Consider the following 17,836-nt stretch of genomic DNA (forward strand, 5'->3'; position numbering starts at 1 on the left):
TCGCTGGACAATCTGGATCCAGAAGTTTGAAATGGCCATGGTCTGGAAGGACATCACCACACCAAGGAAGATGAAGTCACATCAGCTGCTGAATGTCGGTGATGATGTGTTGCACATTTTTAACTCGCGGGCGATAGGCAACAGTGCAGATACATACCAACTAGCCAGAGACGCTCTAACTGCACACTTCATGCCACAACCCAATCCAGACTTTCAGACTTTCAACTTCTGCACCACAGTGCAATTGCAGGAAGAGACCCTGGACGTATACCACACACGCTTGAGGAGGTTAGCGCTGTCCTGCAAGTTTGATGGCAACAAAAAGGAGATAAGGCGCCAAATAATAAATGGTATGTCACTGAAAAACTGCACAGAGGGATATTGAGTGAGAAAGGGATCATATTGGCAAGAATACTCGGGTACGGATGCCAGAGGGAGCTGTCTCATGCAAGGGCAGCCCAACTGGGCACCACCAACCACAAACTGCAAGCGGCACCAGCAACAGCAACCATAGCGCAGCTAATGAACTGGCCATCACAAAGGTATGACAATAGCCAGGCACAAAACTCAATGGCAGCCGAGAATCCCCAGTCCAACGTAGTATGGTTGGTGCGGAGGGGCATGTCATGGAAAAAGGAATGGACCAGCACAAGGGACTGTGGCTGAAGAGACCATTATGTACGTGTCTGAAGAGCATTGGCAGGCCCGAACCAATGCCTACATCCGCTGCCCACAAAACACCCTACGAAGAAGAGAAAGCAGGCAGAGACACACTTGGTAGCAACTGAAAACAATCCATCGACGGACGAATCAGGGGATGAAGACGAGGAAGCAGTGACAACAATCACAGCAGGACGAGTAAAGAAAAAAGGTAAGGTCCACCTCATCACAGCTCTGGATCAAGGCAACAACACCCAAAAGAAGAAAAGATAAAGTCCAAAATGCCTTGTAAACATACAAGTACAAGAGACGGTGATGACCATCGATACAGGAGCATCTGTGAATGTCATGCCGACAAGTATGTTCTGGAAACTGTGTCCGCAACCCACACTCAAGGACAGACACCAAACTGTTTGCTTATGGCAGCAAGAAACCGCTCCCAGTGGTGGGGCTATTCTGGACCACATTGAGTAGAAGTGACACAACCATCAACTCCAAAATATTTGTGGTCAACGCTGGCATCAAGTGACTACTCAGTTGGGAGGCCATGGTAAACCTGGAACTCATCCAGTTCATTTGTGACATAACCGACTCCACAGAGATCAACAGTCTACCAGCAAAATACTTAGGCATTCTACAGGGAATTGGATGCCTGAAAGGGAAACTGATCAAGCTCCACATTGATCAAACAGTACAACCAACGGTAGTCCACCATGGAAGAACCCCTATTTCACATGAGGGACATTGTAGCGAACAACTGCAAGAACTCAAAAGGGTGGTTATCATCGAGCAAGTGACTGGCCCAACCCCTTGGGTGTCCCCGATGGTTGTCACCAAAAAGCCCAAACAACCAGGGAAGGTACAGATATGCATAGATATGCGCCTACCCAATGCCGCTATAAAAAGGGAGAACCACATCACCCCAACATTGGACAAGATCATCACGGACCTCACAGGGTCAAAGATCTTCTCCAAATAGATCTCAATGCCTGCTATCACCAGCTCAAATTACACAGAGACTCAAGTTACATAACAACTTTCTCGACCCACCTGTGCCTGCAGTGTTACAAGAGGCTAAGCTTTGGGATATCCTCGATGGCGGAAGTATTCCAACAGGCCATCCGGGAAGTAATCCTGGTCATTGCCGGCATACCTAATGTCAGTGATGATATCCTCATCCACACTAAAAACAGGGAGGAACATCTACGTCGTCTAGAAACAGTACTCAACATGTTGGAGAAAGCAGGTCTTGCGATCCATAGGGATAAGTGTGAGTTCATGAAGGAGGAGATCGCCTTTTTTGGCTATGTGTTCAACAAGGAAGGGGATCAACCGACTCCCAGTAGGTAGCAGACATAAAAGAAGCATCACCTCCAACCACACCCACGGAGGTGTGCAGCTTCCTGGTTATGTCCTTGTACTGTGGTATATTTATCCCCAATCTGGCCACCATGTCAGCACTGCTCCGTGAACTCACCAGACAGAGTGTCAAATGAGAATGGAACCTACAATGCATGGAAACCTTTGAGTGCATCAAGAAATAATTGTCTGCCTACACTTTGATGGTCTACTTTGACCCAGTTCTGGCCACGGAGCTATATGTGGACACAAGCCCAGTCAGACTCGGGGCAATACTGGTGCAGAAGTCACAGACCGGGGAAACCCGACTGATCGCATACGCATCCAGAGCTCTCACACCGACTGAACAGAGGTATTCCCACATAAGAAAGAAGCAATAGCGGTCCTCTGGGGATGCCGGCACTTCCACATTTACCTTTATGGACAGAGATTTAGAGAATTCGCTGACCACAAACCACTGCTCCCGATCTTCACAAGGTCATCAGCACACCCTCCCGCCAGGATAGGCATGTGGTTACTGCATCTGCAGCAGTACGAGTTCGAGTTGGTGTACCAGGCAGGGGCAGACAAGCCCACAGACTTCCTATCGAGGCACCCACACCCGGCGACACAAGGTGAAGTGGACGAGGCAGAGGAGACAGAGGAGCACATCTGCCAAGTAATCAATGCCACTAAGCCCAGAGCTGTCAGCATTGCAGATATCGTCGAGGCCATGCAAGATGATCCATGCTGCGACATCATCAAAAACTCGATCATAGCATGTGATTGGAGCTTGTTTCTCCAAAATGTACATAACCGCACAGCAGCGGCCAGAGAATTTGTGACGGGGATGTTACCGGTGTGGCAGGAACTGATCCTAAGAGTCACCCGGATAGTGATCCCCTGCAGCTTACAAGACAGGATAATCTCCCTTGCACATGAGTGACACCAAGGGATGGTCCGTACAAAGGCCATAATAAGATACAATGGGCCTCATTACGAGTATGGAGGGAGCCATGCCCTTAATAAGGGCATGGCTCCCTCCATACCGGGCTCCAATACCGGGTTCTGTGAATGAGGAATTACTGGGTCATTCCGACCATAGGGCTCAATTGGAATGGGGATGGAGCTAATAACGGGCCCGTTATTATCTCCTTGGTCCCCTCGTGGGGACCCGGACCGGAAGGGATGTCTGGTTTTACCAGACGTCTGTTCCAGGTCCCGCAAGGGGACCTCGTAATCAGGCATCCTGTAATGAACGGTGCTGGTCCCGTACCGGCACCGTTCATTACAGGACCGCCAGGGTCGTAATGAGGCCCAATGTGTGGTTCCCTCACCTGGACACAAAGATAGAGGGCATCATTGGGGCCTGCCTCCCATGCCAAATCACAGGAGCACCCCCACACCCTGAACCGATCCAATTGGCAGAACGCAGATCCTCAAGGTGGGACGCCATCAGTATTGACTTTTGTACTGTACAGGAGGGCATCTACCTCCTGGTAGCAATTGACAACCACCCATGGTACCCCAAAGTGGAGATCATCAGTTCAACCTCAGAGGACACGGTTATCCCCACATTGGAGAAAATGTTCATGATACATGGTATACCAAGATGTGTCAAGAGTGACAACGGACCACCTTTTCAGGGGACAGAGTTAAAGAAATTCATGGAAGAGCTCCATATCCAATACCACCACACCACCCCCCACTGCCTGCAAGCTAATGGGGATGCAGAGAGATTTATGAGGACAATTAACAAGGTACTACACATCTCCAAAAGTCAAAACAGCCACTGGCAGGTGAACCTATACCGGTTCCTACGAAATGACCGAGTGACACCTCATAGCTCCACCAATGGACCCCCGGCAGACCTCACGTACGGAACAGTGGTTGACTTGTCCATTCCCCATCACCCGAGCAAGGTGTGGATGACATTAATGGTGGACAGACTCACGAAAAAAGAGTTTCAGCCAATAAGTACATGAGTCGTAAGGGAAATGCCAGGGAAGCCAGACACAGAGTGTGCGACACTGTTTTTTTGTTGCAGAACCTCACAAAATTCTAAACTAGAGTCGAGGTATGACCATCAACAATGGAAGGTGATAAAGACTGAAGGGTCGATGGTGACGGCAAGTAGGGGACAGCAAATCATCACGAGAAAACGCATCTGGTTCAAGAAATGGCCCGAGGAGATGTGGAAAAATAGTAGCGAGCAACCACAAGGTGGAGACGGCCCTGCACAGCACCATCAGGGGCCATTCATCGAAGAGGAAGATACCGGAGGTGGCTGGCAAGGTGATATATCGGACGACGAAGATGCACCCGACCAGAGACAATGCCGCCCCCACGGCTCCATTGATATATTCTGAGGGCCACCCCCAAAGCCCCAGCGAGGCTGCGAGACTATGAGTGGTAAAGGCCACAAAGACTATTTGGGATTTTTAATGTGTTGGTAGCTAAAGGGGTGTGCTCCGCATGCAGTGGACTTGAGTATGCAGGGGGAGCCCCTGTGGTTGTTCACTGTTATTTTTAAAGTTTTGTTTGTTTAAAATAAAGGAGGTATGTTGTATCCGCCTCACATCACGCTAACGTGATGACGTGAGGATCAATAAAGGGCCCACCTGCCGTAAACCGGCAGAGCAGAACAAATGCACAGCATGACATTCTTTATTTTCGCTCTCGATCTGCGCCCGTGATGACACCGCGGCTTGGCCTGCAAGCATTCCATCCTCAACCGGCACCACTGGCGCAGGGATGTAACATTCTGAAACAAAAGATCTCTTCAGAAGCTTCTGGAGGCTGGACCCACATAGCGTGGCCGGGAACCCCCGGTTAACAGGCAGATTTTGTCATGATGCTTGTTTGTTTATTTGACTGATAAAACAAGAGCAGTTTATGCCCTTCTGTCTCAGAAGGTGTTTTGTCATCTGTCTTAGCTGTTGCATTCTGATATTTTAACGGTGAAGTAGTTCATCGATTATTTATCCGGTCATCCATTCACACATTTGTGTATTTCATTGTTATTAAAATTCATGCATATCTTCTGCATATAATTTTTTATCATACAACACATGTTTTTTGATCTCTTCTAATATTGAGTTCAGCTGGTCATCGGTAGACTGCCCCACAATGTGACATCCTTTATACAGTAGTTTAAGGACATAATACAGTATTAGTTTTTTCATTGCATCTGAAGAGTAGCCTGGGCACTTGGAGTCTAAACAATAGATGTGTTCACTCTAGCCATGCGTTGCTGATGCTGCAGACAGCAAAAAACACACAAGGGGGGTTGTCCTGACTCAAACAGTCAGAGCTAATTGCAATTAGTTTGGATGCAAATAAATTTAAATGTGTATCTGTTCTCCTGTTATATCTATTATTTATACATATCCAGGGGAAAGATGAAAAAGCACCAAGGAGGAAAGATATATATATATACCACATAAACTTGATTAATATGTAACTGGGAGTGTTTTTTATTTTACTCTCCTCACTTAAATGTACACTTCTACATACATAGAAATTGCATGGACACATAAATCGTACAGGGATAATGTTATACACTTCAACAAAGCATAAACAGATTGATGCATAAATGTATCAACTGGTGCCATTCATATGCACTCAGATTTTTTTTAAAACATATTAAGTACATTCCAAGTTCTTCTTATTAAACACCTTAGAAGAATGAAAGGTGAAATAGCACTTGTCCCTCAATGCAATGGGACTAGCAGAACACTTAATTGCTCTATCACAAAACCTTGGATGGGTCTAACAGAAGCCAGGCTAGAGGGTGACCAAAATGGATCGACGTCACTGACATAAATCAAAGACAATTGGAAAGTGGGGACCTATCGACCCCTAAGGGGGGAAGGGTCCCTGGACGTTTCGGCTAGACGGTAGATCACAGCCTTCTTCATGGAGCCAAGGTATGGAGACCCCCTGTGAAAGAGGAAGGGGTACTGTAATTAAAACACCTTGGGCCTCATTCCGAGTACGGCGCTAACCAATGGCGCTATTAACGCCTTGGTTGACGCCGTACCCGGACCGGCAGCGCCTTGGTGGTTGGCGGAATTACCGCCCCATTCCAAGGTTGGCGGGGCGGTAATTCCCCAATCCCCATTTACCCTTCCCCATTCCCATTCTTGCCCCATAGGGCATAATGGGAGTGGGGAAGGCGTCAATTACGCCACCGTAAATTACGGTGGCGTAATTAACATCAAGGTCCCTTAGCGCCATGGTATTTAACGCCTGCTAAAAGCAGGTGTTAAAAGCACCATGGCGCTAAGGGAACTCGGAGTATGGCGGTAAGGGATTACCGCCACCGCTCTCGTTAGCGGTGGCCGCTATCCCTTACCGCCATACTCGGAATGAGGCCCCTTATGTATTGGCAGGGCATGGTATATAAACAGATTACATGTATAAAGTTAATACAATACATACAAAAGGACACACTGAAAAAACAGGGGAGCTCTGGTAGACTCATATTGGTGGTCAGGTACTAACCTTGCTCAGGACGAAGTCCTGGGTAATAGCCAACTGGCTAAGAATGGAATTTCTGATGAATAACTCTAGTAGAAAATGGTGTTTACTACTTGATAGATGGAGCTGGAAAGCAAGTACAGAGGAAAGTAAGGCTCATGTGTGTGGAGGGCCCCTGAGCAAAAACTGGGGGCAAACAGGCAGAGTATGGTAGAGGGCTGTTCCAGCGTAATTACCTGGACTAGAAAATGATGATCCCGGCCCCAGGGCAGTCCAAATAATGAAGGACCAAAATGGCCGGCTGGGGTAACTGGAGAAATGCAGTGGACTGGAACAGAGCGAGTCTGTGGGATGGAGAACAAAATCAGCTCAAGTCTATAACGTCACAGAAGAACTGCAGAACTGCAGCCTTTAGGGGGGAAGTCAGGCTTGCTGTAAATGGTAAGGGGAGCGCTATCCACCTTGCTATTGCAAAGGAAGGCTAGACAGAACCTCACATACCTGTCAAGTACGGGCTCCGACCTTCGCGTTCGATCGTAAGCTCGAAGAGGCACAGAGTGAAGCTGTGTATGCCGAGCAGGGCTGCGCATGCTCAGTTATAGCCAGCTGCTGGGCCCCTAGTGTCCCTGCAATGGAGCGTTACGCACAGGGACTAGCGGACCAGGGCTGGTGTTTACTCTTTGTATATGCTCCCTGCGAACTGTAGTGGAGGCAGGTCGGGCGACCAAAGGCCCCGGGCACAAGCAGTGGTGCAAGGGCCGTAGACTCGGCGGCCTTTGCGAAATTGTCGGAAATGGCGAGGCAGGTGCGGGCGGAGCCCAGAAAGATGCCCACAGGACCCTGAGGGTGGCAAAAGCAGGTACTACAAATAGTGATGAGGTTCTATTTCATTAAGTCCTGAGGTAGTGGATTGAAGTTTGTATATCCACCAGTTTTCTTTAAAATTGAGAGAGTTGGTGATGTTGCTGGTATTGTATACTTTATCCGCAACCCACCATATAAAGCTGTCTGGGCCATGTTGCAGACAGCAACACCCAACTAGAGGTTAATTAGTTGCATGTATTTTCCATTCCTGTATTTCAGAGAAGGGAGCATTACAAACATGTTTGTCGTGAAATCCATTGATTTTATGCATGCACTCCTTATGATTTTATTTCAATCCTCACTAGAATGATGCTCTATACAGAACAAAACGTCATCATACACACCATGCACAATATGAGAAAGTGGAGCCGTCCAGTAGCATTTATTTAGTCAATGGAAATAAACCTATTTATGCACATGAGATGCCAGTATGAGAAAGGAAGAAAGCAAAGAGGTTCAGTGGCACTTATTTACACTCATGCGACTGTACCTAAGATTATTTTCAGCAGCAAAAATGAAAGAAATACAATGCTTCACTATGAAACAGCTCAGCAAAAGTATTTTAGACGTTGTGCGTTTTTAAAGTAAGAGAATATATATGTACACTGTAATCCGAGCTTAGAGTCTGTTGTAGTCCAATGCTTTTTGATTCTATGGTAAAGATGCATGGCCTGTGATGTCAATGTGGAATGTTTCCTGGAATGATTTTGTTTGGGCTGAGCAAGTCTGATGTGTCAGCCCACCAAGAACTGAATCCAGGTCCTGTGACACTGAAATGTCACCATGGCCCGCTTGGGCCCTGCAGACTGATTAGGTCACGGTTGCTCTTGTTTTCAATCAACTATCCTTTTTTTGGCAGTACCTTACCTACCACCCCTGGAACTACACTTAACGTGCTACTTTCTCCATTCTATCACATCTTCTCTGTTCTTTCCTTTGGGCTGGGTTTTCGTATTGAAATCTCTTTTTTTCATTCTATGTGCAGATGGTGTGTTTTATTAAAGTGCTTATATTTTTATACAACCTTGTTTGTACATTACCTTTATTTTGGACTATGAAGCAGTGTTGTTTGGCTCACTACTGGTTCACCATCACACCCCTCTTGAGAGTATAGTCTTCCTTTGGCCTCCATTACCACAAAATTTGAAGGAGATATATCCCTTGATTGTCCCTGTTTGAATTTTGGTTTGTAGAAGTGTGAGGGCAGAGTGGGCCATTTTACTCCTGCTCATCCTTGTACTCCTGCGAGGTAGAATCCAATTAGTCACAACTGGCTGTCAGACTATGTAACAATTTGAAACAAATGATTGTAGAAGCTAACAAAGACAATGGAAGTTAAGCAGAAGATAGAGATGAATGAATTCTCCCCAAACGACAAAATAATTAAAGATTCCACTAAGTAAAACCAGAAAGCTATCCCTACAATCGGTGAGCCACTTTTAAACTTGGTTGTCCTTTGTTAACTTTTGCAAAAAAGCAATGCAATCTTACAGAGGTGCTGGAATAGCCAAAATAATATAAGCACAATACAAAATATGTAAGTGATTAAAGATGTAAAGTCCCTATGGAGTTATTTTGAAGTCTTGAGATGGAGTGGTTCGCCTGATCAATCCTCGCTTGCATTGTGAAAGGGACAGATTCCTCTACTAAAATAGCCCCGGATTTTCAGCCTCTGCATTTTAATAGCCTTGACATGGGTGATACTCATTAAGAATCACCTTCTCTTCATGCCACTATTTTACCAGTTCCGGATTGCATCTCGTGTGCTTGGTTGCTTTCTACCTCTCGAAGAAATCTTTTTGTTTAATGGTCAAGCGAATGGGGTACCAATTCATGTGAGCATTTCATCCTTGCATCCATTCTAGAGAACCATCATCTACCTGTAAGCTTGATTGCAACGTTTGACAGGGATGCTCTCACTTTTGGCAATTCAATGTAATTAAATCAATAGACACTGTAGGAGAATACACCACTTCCTCAAATGCAGGCAGAGGCCACAAATACTGACTTTTGGAGTTGTCTATACATTCTAATTATAATTGAGGTTTTAAAGAGTAGAGTAAGGCAAACAGGAGGAGTATTATTGGGATATCACGTAGTAAATGTTTTCTGTACACCTATCACTATCTATTAATCAGAACCTTTTCAATTACACACCGGACTTAACATAATAAGCAGGAGATCTATTTAAAGTAGGCAAACCAATGTGAAAAGCCATGATTTCTTTTATCCGACAGATGCAGATACTTTCGCCAAACTGTCTCACAGGTTGCTTTCATGTCTTTGGATGAAGAGCCATTGGTTCTCATTAATGGTTTCATTTATCTGGAAGTTCAGGGTACTTCCCATGAGCTTACCATACGAAGCATTCCTACTTTTGTTTTGCAAAAGGCCTGTAATGTACATATGTGCCATTTTCTTTATTTCATTTGCCGGTTTCCGAGTTCAGCCTGGTACGTCCATACAGGGGTCCAGAATACTTGTAATCATTCTTTGTGCTGTCTGAGGCAGTCTTCCATGATGATGGTATCTTTTGGTATTTTCATTGGAATCTTTCTCCACGATGTCTGAACAATTGAAGTCCAAGGTCACTGTTCCAGTCAGTTAGGCATCCACCAAACAGATGCATGTTGGCATGGCCATATATTTTGGTGAATGTCCAGTTTAGTGGTGCCCTCATTGCTCCATTCCTCAAGTGCAGTCCAGAAGCTGCCAGTCATATTTTGGGAGCTGAAAATCGTACTTTGTTGACAAAGAAGCATGTCCCTTAATATAAGATTGGCCATTATTCCATTATCTCCCACAGCAAATTCTGCCTTGAGATTAACAACAGGCTTTTAGATTATCAGCACACAGAGTTGGCATAGATCTGATATGCATGCCAATATCATGGACACCGGGAAATCATATTCACATTAATTCTCAAGAGTGGTTTGTTCTAGATAGGTGCATGTCTGGTTCCAATAAATGATTCCTTATCATGAGACCAAAGTTTATACAACATTGCCCTCATGCGTTTGTGCTATCCAGCATCCTTTGGCTATTGTGGAACATATTCTGGAAGCTATAAAAGCATCTCCAAGTAGATTATTGGCTGGTAAAGACAGGGAAACTCACAACCATGAAATGAATGTCCCAGAGAGTAAGGGAACTAGAACAATTATTCAAGAAAATCTGGTACAGTTTTCTGGAAGCATACAAAGGCTGAATGTTCTTTCTCCCCTGCACTCTAAGCACTCTCCTTCATCTGCAGTACTAACCTCCCTATAAACCGTACACATTTCAGTCTGCTGGAACACTACATGGACTAGTGAGATGGTTGGTGTTTATTGCACATAGACTGCTGTCCATCCAGTTAATCTACTACGGAATTCTTGAAGATCCTTGGAGTGTATCCTTGACTTTAATATGTTATATTTAGCTACGTATCCTAAGAAATGTGTCTCTGATTTTGAAGGCTTTCAGCCCTCATGACTTATCTTGTACCACATTGTATTGCAGGTTAGTATGTATGCTCTTTACCTCCTATGTTATGTATCTTGATAAAAATCTAAGAAAGTATTACAAAAAGTGTTGCTCTTATATTGGTCAGGTCTTATCTCTTATGGCATGCTGCCGGGTTTACTGAGGTGTCCTGAAGCTTATTGTGGCAGTGTGGTATTGGGATGTGGTGTTAAAAAAAGGATGTTTTCTTTGGATGATGAGGGCACAGAGACCGGTCTTGTGGTGTCAAGGAACCTTACTGTAGGTTTTGGGATTGCTTCATATAGATGTTCTGGCATGTGAAATTGTTGTAAATTGACTTCCAGGAATCTTGGCATTACTTATATGTTTATTACAAGTACTTAAGTCACAGTTACATGAAGTTATATACATAAGTGGACAGGTCATAAGACTGGCTCCCATCACCCAGGCTGGGAAGCTCTAACTAGCTGGATGTGGAAACCTTGGGTAAACATTCCGACATTCACAAGGCAACACTCCACATGACATCACCAGCTTTCACATACAGAGACAAGCACATCACAACACATCTCCTTCCTCTACTGATAAACATTACAAACACACTCAGGCACAATATATCACATCTCCTTCCTTTACTGATTCACACTGCACCCACACAGATACATCAAATAGACACAACATATCTCCCTTCTTCTCAAACGTCAACACACACGGACAAATACACCACAGCATATTCCCCTCCTTTCCACATCCATCACCAGCATGGGGAATATCAATTCTGAGGGACACTCTCCCTACTTCTTTAGGCCACTAACCCTACACACCCACCTACACCTTCAAGCATCTGGGGTGATATCTCCAATCGCACTGGTGGATACGCTACCTCCAAATACTCTAGCAGATTCGCTACATGCTACCTCAAAATACTCTTGCGGAGGCGCTACCTCCAATCACACTGGTGGTGGCGCTACCTCCAATTATTCAGGCGGAGGTGCTCCCTTCAAGTATTCTGGCAGAGGCGCTACCTCCAAACACTCTGGCAGGGCGCTACCAAATGACACAAGCAGAAGCGCTACCTCCACATACTCTGGCGGGACCCTACCCCCAATTACACAGGCGGAGGCGCTACCTCCAATTACTCAGGCGGAGGTGCTACCTCCAACTACACTGGGACCCTGGCAGGGCGCTACCCAATTCCACTGGCTGAGGTCTTACCTCCAAATACTCTGGAGGGGTGCTACCTCCAATTACACTGGCGGAAGCGCTACCTCCAAATACTCTGGCAGAGGCACTACTTACAATTACACTGGCGGAGGTGCTACCTCCAAATACACTGGCAGAGGTGCTACCTCTAATCACACTGGTGGAGGCGCTACCTCCAAATACTCAGGCAGAGGCACCACCTCCAATGACACTGGCGGAGGTGCTCCCTCCAAACACTCTGGTGGAGAAGCTGCCTCCAATCACAGTGGCCGAGGCGCTACCTACAACTACTCTGGCGGAGGTGCTACCTCCTATTACTATGGCAGAGGCGCTACCTCCAATTACTCTGGCGGAGGTGCTACCTCCAAAAATACTTTCATGCTCCTCATGTGAGAGGCGCTACCTCCACTGTACCCGTGGAAGTGCTACCTCCACTATAGTCACGGAGGAGCTGCCTCCTCACTTCATTGTAGCACATCCACAGGCTACACACACTATGGGTGCTGCCCCATTTCACATCTTCTCTGACTCACTCTCGCTCTCACCTCACTTCACCCATTACACTATTTCATAACATCCCAAACCTCGCAACTCTCAAAAACCTTCCTTTTAATGGAGAATGGTACTCCGCATTAATCTCCTAATCTACACACATAAAGCCACACTGGAACATTGAGGGAACATGAATGCATCTTATTATGGAGCGATTAAAACTTACGTAAATCCTCACTGTTATGCTTGTAAATGCTACCTCCCAACTCACATACATTCTCACTGCTATGCTTGAAAGTGAACTAGAGGCGTTATCTCCCAGCAACACCTGTGGTATTTTGCAACACCTGTGGTTTTCCTAACCACACACACCTCTAACATACCCAAATGGTCACGCAGGCTATCCATCTTTACCCTGCACAACTGGATGTACTACCGTCCAGGCCGCTGTGGCACACTCACCACATTTTTCTAGTTTAATGGCGGCGCTACCACCCATACAGCTGTGGTTTCACTCAACCAAACCCATACTTACATATACACTGGAGTCGCTACCTCCAAACCCATGTGGCACTTTCACCCACATACAATACATATTCTGGGTGATAACCAACACTCAACCTCTTTGACTCTTAGCAAAACACATGTTTTACCCATGTGCACCCATTTCATACATGAGTCACATAAAACAACATTTTCCATTGCCATTTTGCAAAACTTACCATCCTAATAATACATGTTGCACAATATATATACTTCTTTTCTCACCATTAAAGCAATAGCAAACTATATAATTACATTTCCTAAAATCCATGGCCAGTTTAGTACCACCCTGCATCTTTGTGGCACTCACCCACAATCACTCTGATCTACTATGTTCTTGCACCTCTGTGGCACTCACCCACAAACACTTGTGTCTACACTGCCTAACAACTCAACTTCATAGTGACATTTGTGTACACAGCCCTTATGGCGTAACCAAGAAATATGCGCATTTATTCCTACATGTCCATGTTGGCTGCAGCCTACCCTGCAATCCCTCAAAGGTTTCTCTAACCTCTCTCACACTCTGCTACTGACTTGCACACGTCTACGCATATTGTGCATGTTCAGAATGTCCAAATGAGTCCTTTTGAACCTGAAATTCCTCAAATGCGTTAAATCTAATACATTTTAGCTTTTAACCTCACTTCCTGCACGCATATATCCACACACAAACTTCTCTTGCACTTCCCATGCTTGTCAATCCTTAATCTGTTACAAAACTCGGTTGGTACCACAAACTTAATGCATATGCATATTGTGCATGTTCAGAATGTCCAAATGAGTCCTTTTGAACCTAAAATTCCTCAAATGTGTTAAATCCAATACATTTTAGATTTCAACCTCAATTCCGGCATGCATATATCCACACACAAACTTCTTGGGCACCTTCCATTCTTGTCAATCCTTAATCTGTTACAAAACTAGGTTGGTAACACAAACTTAATGCAAAAACAGTTAAAGGATACACGTTGCTGCTCCTGAATGTCCAACGTTATCTTCTGAAAGACCAGATTCGTGACCATCATAATCACTTAAACATAAAATGATACACTGCAGCCATTAATTCAAATATGGTCCTTGTGCCTCCTCTGCAGTCGCAGCACCTTGATGCACCATAACCTAAATTTGCCACATTCCCTTCACCAGAAACGACACTCATGACGACAATAATGACATCCTTGGCAAATCCTATATTGGAATTCGGATTTACTACTGCGCTCTTATTCCTGTCTGCTTTTCAGACTCACCGACGTGCTCAGCAGCGCTCCACATCTCTCAGCCGGACAATACCCATAAAATCGTAGGCACACTGTGAAGATGATTTGTAGGGGGGTCTCTCCTCTCACCCCACAATGCACTTAGGTTTATTCACTCATCTTACGGCCCAATGCCTTCAGCTCCCCTCTTCCTGTGCACAGCAATGCACGTCGCAGTGTTCTTTCCTCATAACATCGTTTATTTTATTCTTCATCCTGCCTCGGTTAACGGCTTCGACTACCGGCTGGAATCTGGCATGGTGAGTGCATTCTTATACGAACATAATGCTTGAATCTGGCGTTCTATGGCATCGCCGACTCCCTTAGACCAGCTGTGATGTCACCAGTCACACCTCTGCCTCGGGGCAATGCTGATCTTCATAAGCCAAACGTCACTCATACCACGTACCTCGACCCAGCGCATCTCACCCTTCAACTTCAATATTTTAAAACGGTTCACTGCTTCCAAAACACAATCCGCTTTTGATCCTTGAAAACAAAGTGGCACGCAGGCAGTTTCCCTGCATCCCTTTCCCTGAGCATATGCTACCAGGCTAGCGCTGCCTGGGTCTAACCTTTAGTTCACATTGCGCTTGGGACATGCAGAGCCAGTACTCGCTGCTCACTCCAGACTGTCACTTCAAAATCTTCCCTAACATCATAGTGGCTCGTTGGGGAACCCCTCAACTCACTGTCCGCAGTCTCACATCCTTCTCCAAGTCCCACTTATGAACTCAAAGCAGACTTACACTCCTACACGGGAGGATGCTTACTGGGCTTCATACTTCCCCAAATCTTACTTTTGGTTTCATATGAGGTAAACAGCATCACATCCCTGCGCTGCTTGACTGGGGAATGATACTTTGACTGGTGAATGGAAACATCACTGCAGAGCTTTCTTCTTCACCCCTCAGTACTTCGCACTTGCAATGCGACATCTTCACCCAGCACGCCATACCCCAGGAACACCTTCCTATCACAAAGAGTTGCTGCTGGTCATGACATCAGCTGTCTTCTCTTGCCCACAGCTCCTTTGCTCCTCCCTCTCTCATGGAAGTCATCTTCACTACGAGCTTTGTTTAATCTACAGGTTTCTTAAACTAATGGGGTGGGATTCCTTCCTCAGTTTAAGGGCCCAGGTGTAATTTTAAGATTCCTTTTATCTTCACTTAACAGACAACACTTCTGATTTTACTTTTACAGGCTTGACTTCTTCACACAGATTTCTTCATCTTAAAGGCCTAGCTCCCTTCTTGAGCTTCCCTTCAAGGCCCTGCTCCTCTCTTCAGCCCCAGGACCCAGCTCTCCCTCCGCCTTATGGGCAGCTTATCCTTCCTATATAGGGCTTCCTTCCTCCCTTTTGGTGCCCTGGGTGTTGGGTCTTACTTGTGTTTTGGGGCAGTGTTGTCCTTCTTTTCCAACTTCTTCCTGCACCCCCAGCAGCAGGCTTCATCCACTTTCTTCAGTTTCTTGCTTGCATGTTATTCTTTGTAAGACCAACTCATCGCCAATGTTGTAAAGTGACTTCCAGGCTTCTTGGGATTACTTATATGTTTATTACAAGTACTTAAGTCACAGTTACATGAAGTTATATACATAAGTGGACAGGTCATAACACTGGCTCCCATCACCCAGGCTGGGAAGCTCTAACTGGCTGGATGTGGAAACCTTGGGTAAACATTCCGACATTCACAAGGCAACACTCCACATGACATCACCAGCTTTCACATACAGAGACAAGCACATCACAACACAAATATAACTGCAATTCTTTGTAACTGTTTAAGAATGGTCTTGTGAGGATATTGTGTGCCTCCAGTTGCTGCATGGCAGCATGTATGCCCCTCAATTCCACTGCCATGCTGTATTCTGGTACTCACTACATACATTTTTGTTGATTGGAAAAAGCTGTGTCCCTAAATTGATATCTCTTGATTGATGCTGGTATTTGCTAGCATGGACATCTACCTGCTCTAGACATTCACATGGGTTTACTTTATGCTTAATGTCCTTTTCTATCATTGGAGACATTCCCATATCAGCCCTCAGTACTGCACTGTATGCCACCTATTATAAATGAAGTGGATTCAGACAAAGTCAGCGACTTTATTCTCAGATTTCAGAAAGATGAAAAACTAGTGCATTAAGGTTTTGGCACTAATGCACTATACACCTTGGCGGGAGGCAAAATGTGATACTTCCAACCACTTCTGCTAGGATATTAGAGTTAGACATCTCACTCTTCAATGTTGATGATTCTGTCTCCTTTCATGATTGTTTGGTGTTCAGGTATCCCTTAGAGCTGTTCATTTCAGGTGATACCGTTTCAATGAAGGTATCATACAGATGTTATCTGGCAATTGTCAGGTTACTGTAAACCTTAGCAAACAAGATGCCATGCTTCCAGGATATGCTTAAGCACGTTTAAGGGTCATCATGAAACTGAACAAAGACGGTACTACAATGTAAGTACTAGAAACTGCCCTCACATGCCAACCCAATATCATGATTTTCAAGCATTAGGCCTTTTCTGATCTACATCAGGCGTTACATTTCTGAAAAACACAAATCCTACAGGCTTGAAATCTATTTCAAACTCAATTCGTTCTTCATTAGCACCCTGGCAGTGGGCGCTGGTCTATCAAAATTTTTTGAACGTGGGCTGTACTGTATGATACAAGCCCATGTTCCGAGCAGCCTGGTTGCTGCTGGCCTGTGCCCCTTTGCTCCTCCTTCTTTTCCCTCTCCCTCCCCCTCACCTCTCAGCACCCATGTAGTTAGCTACATGCATGCTAAGAGTGTGCTTTTTATTTTTACATCAAAAAGAAACGTGTCTCTTCTGCGTGGCCCAGAGGCACTCCTGGAGTCCCTTTTCAATGTTGATGACATCACAGTAGGTGTAAGAAGTTTCCATTCACTCTGGCGCTATGGGAGGCTAAGGGAAGGTGTGGTGCGAGGAGCCGCCACCACATTCAGGTGCAGCGGTGTAAAAAGAAAGTGAGCCGCATACTGGTTCTGGGGAAAAGGCTAAAATAGCCTTGGGTCCAAGATGGCAAGCGAGATCCCAAGATCCAGTGAGATGTTCTGAATCTCTCTGGACCTCGAGCCCAGGTGATTCATGGGATTTGGTTCTTGCATGCCCATTTGTCCTTTCTCGAAATTTGCACCATGTTGGTCCAGGATGATGGTGTTGTGGGCCTAATGTGTGCTGGGTGCTGAAGCACTTCCTGTGTGTCCCCATTTGGTTGTTTTGGTGGGCATGTCATGACAGGTGCAGTATAAATGACCCACAAGATAAAATAATGTTAGTAATGCAATGTGTGCAACGTTTTCAAAGAAGAGACTATTACTAATGGCAGGCCATACATCTCATGCCATGCCATGAGGTTCTGATAAAGATATTCTTCAACCTCTAGGTCAACCAGAGTGGCATGCTCTGCAAATTCATGTTGCAGCTATTCACTGTCAAGTGTGGACAGTGCATTGGCTTTCTGAAGGGCTACATGTTGGGACAGAGGTGAAAAGTGTGG

Source organism: Ambystoma mexicanum, chromosome 2p (assembly GCF_040938575.1).
Source record: "Ambystoma mexicanum isolate Mex_15411 chromosome 2p, UKY_AmexF1_1, whole genome shotgun sequence".
In the NCBI taxonomy this organism is placed as follows: Eukaryota; Metazoa; Chordata; class Amphibia; order Caudata; family Ambystomatidae; genus Ambystoma; species Ambystoma mexicanum.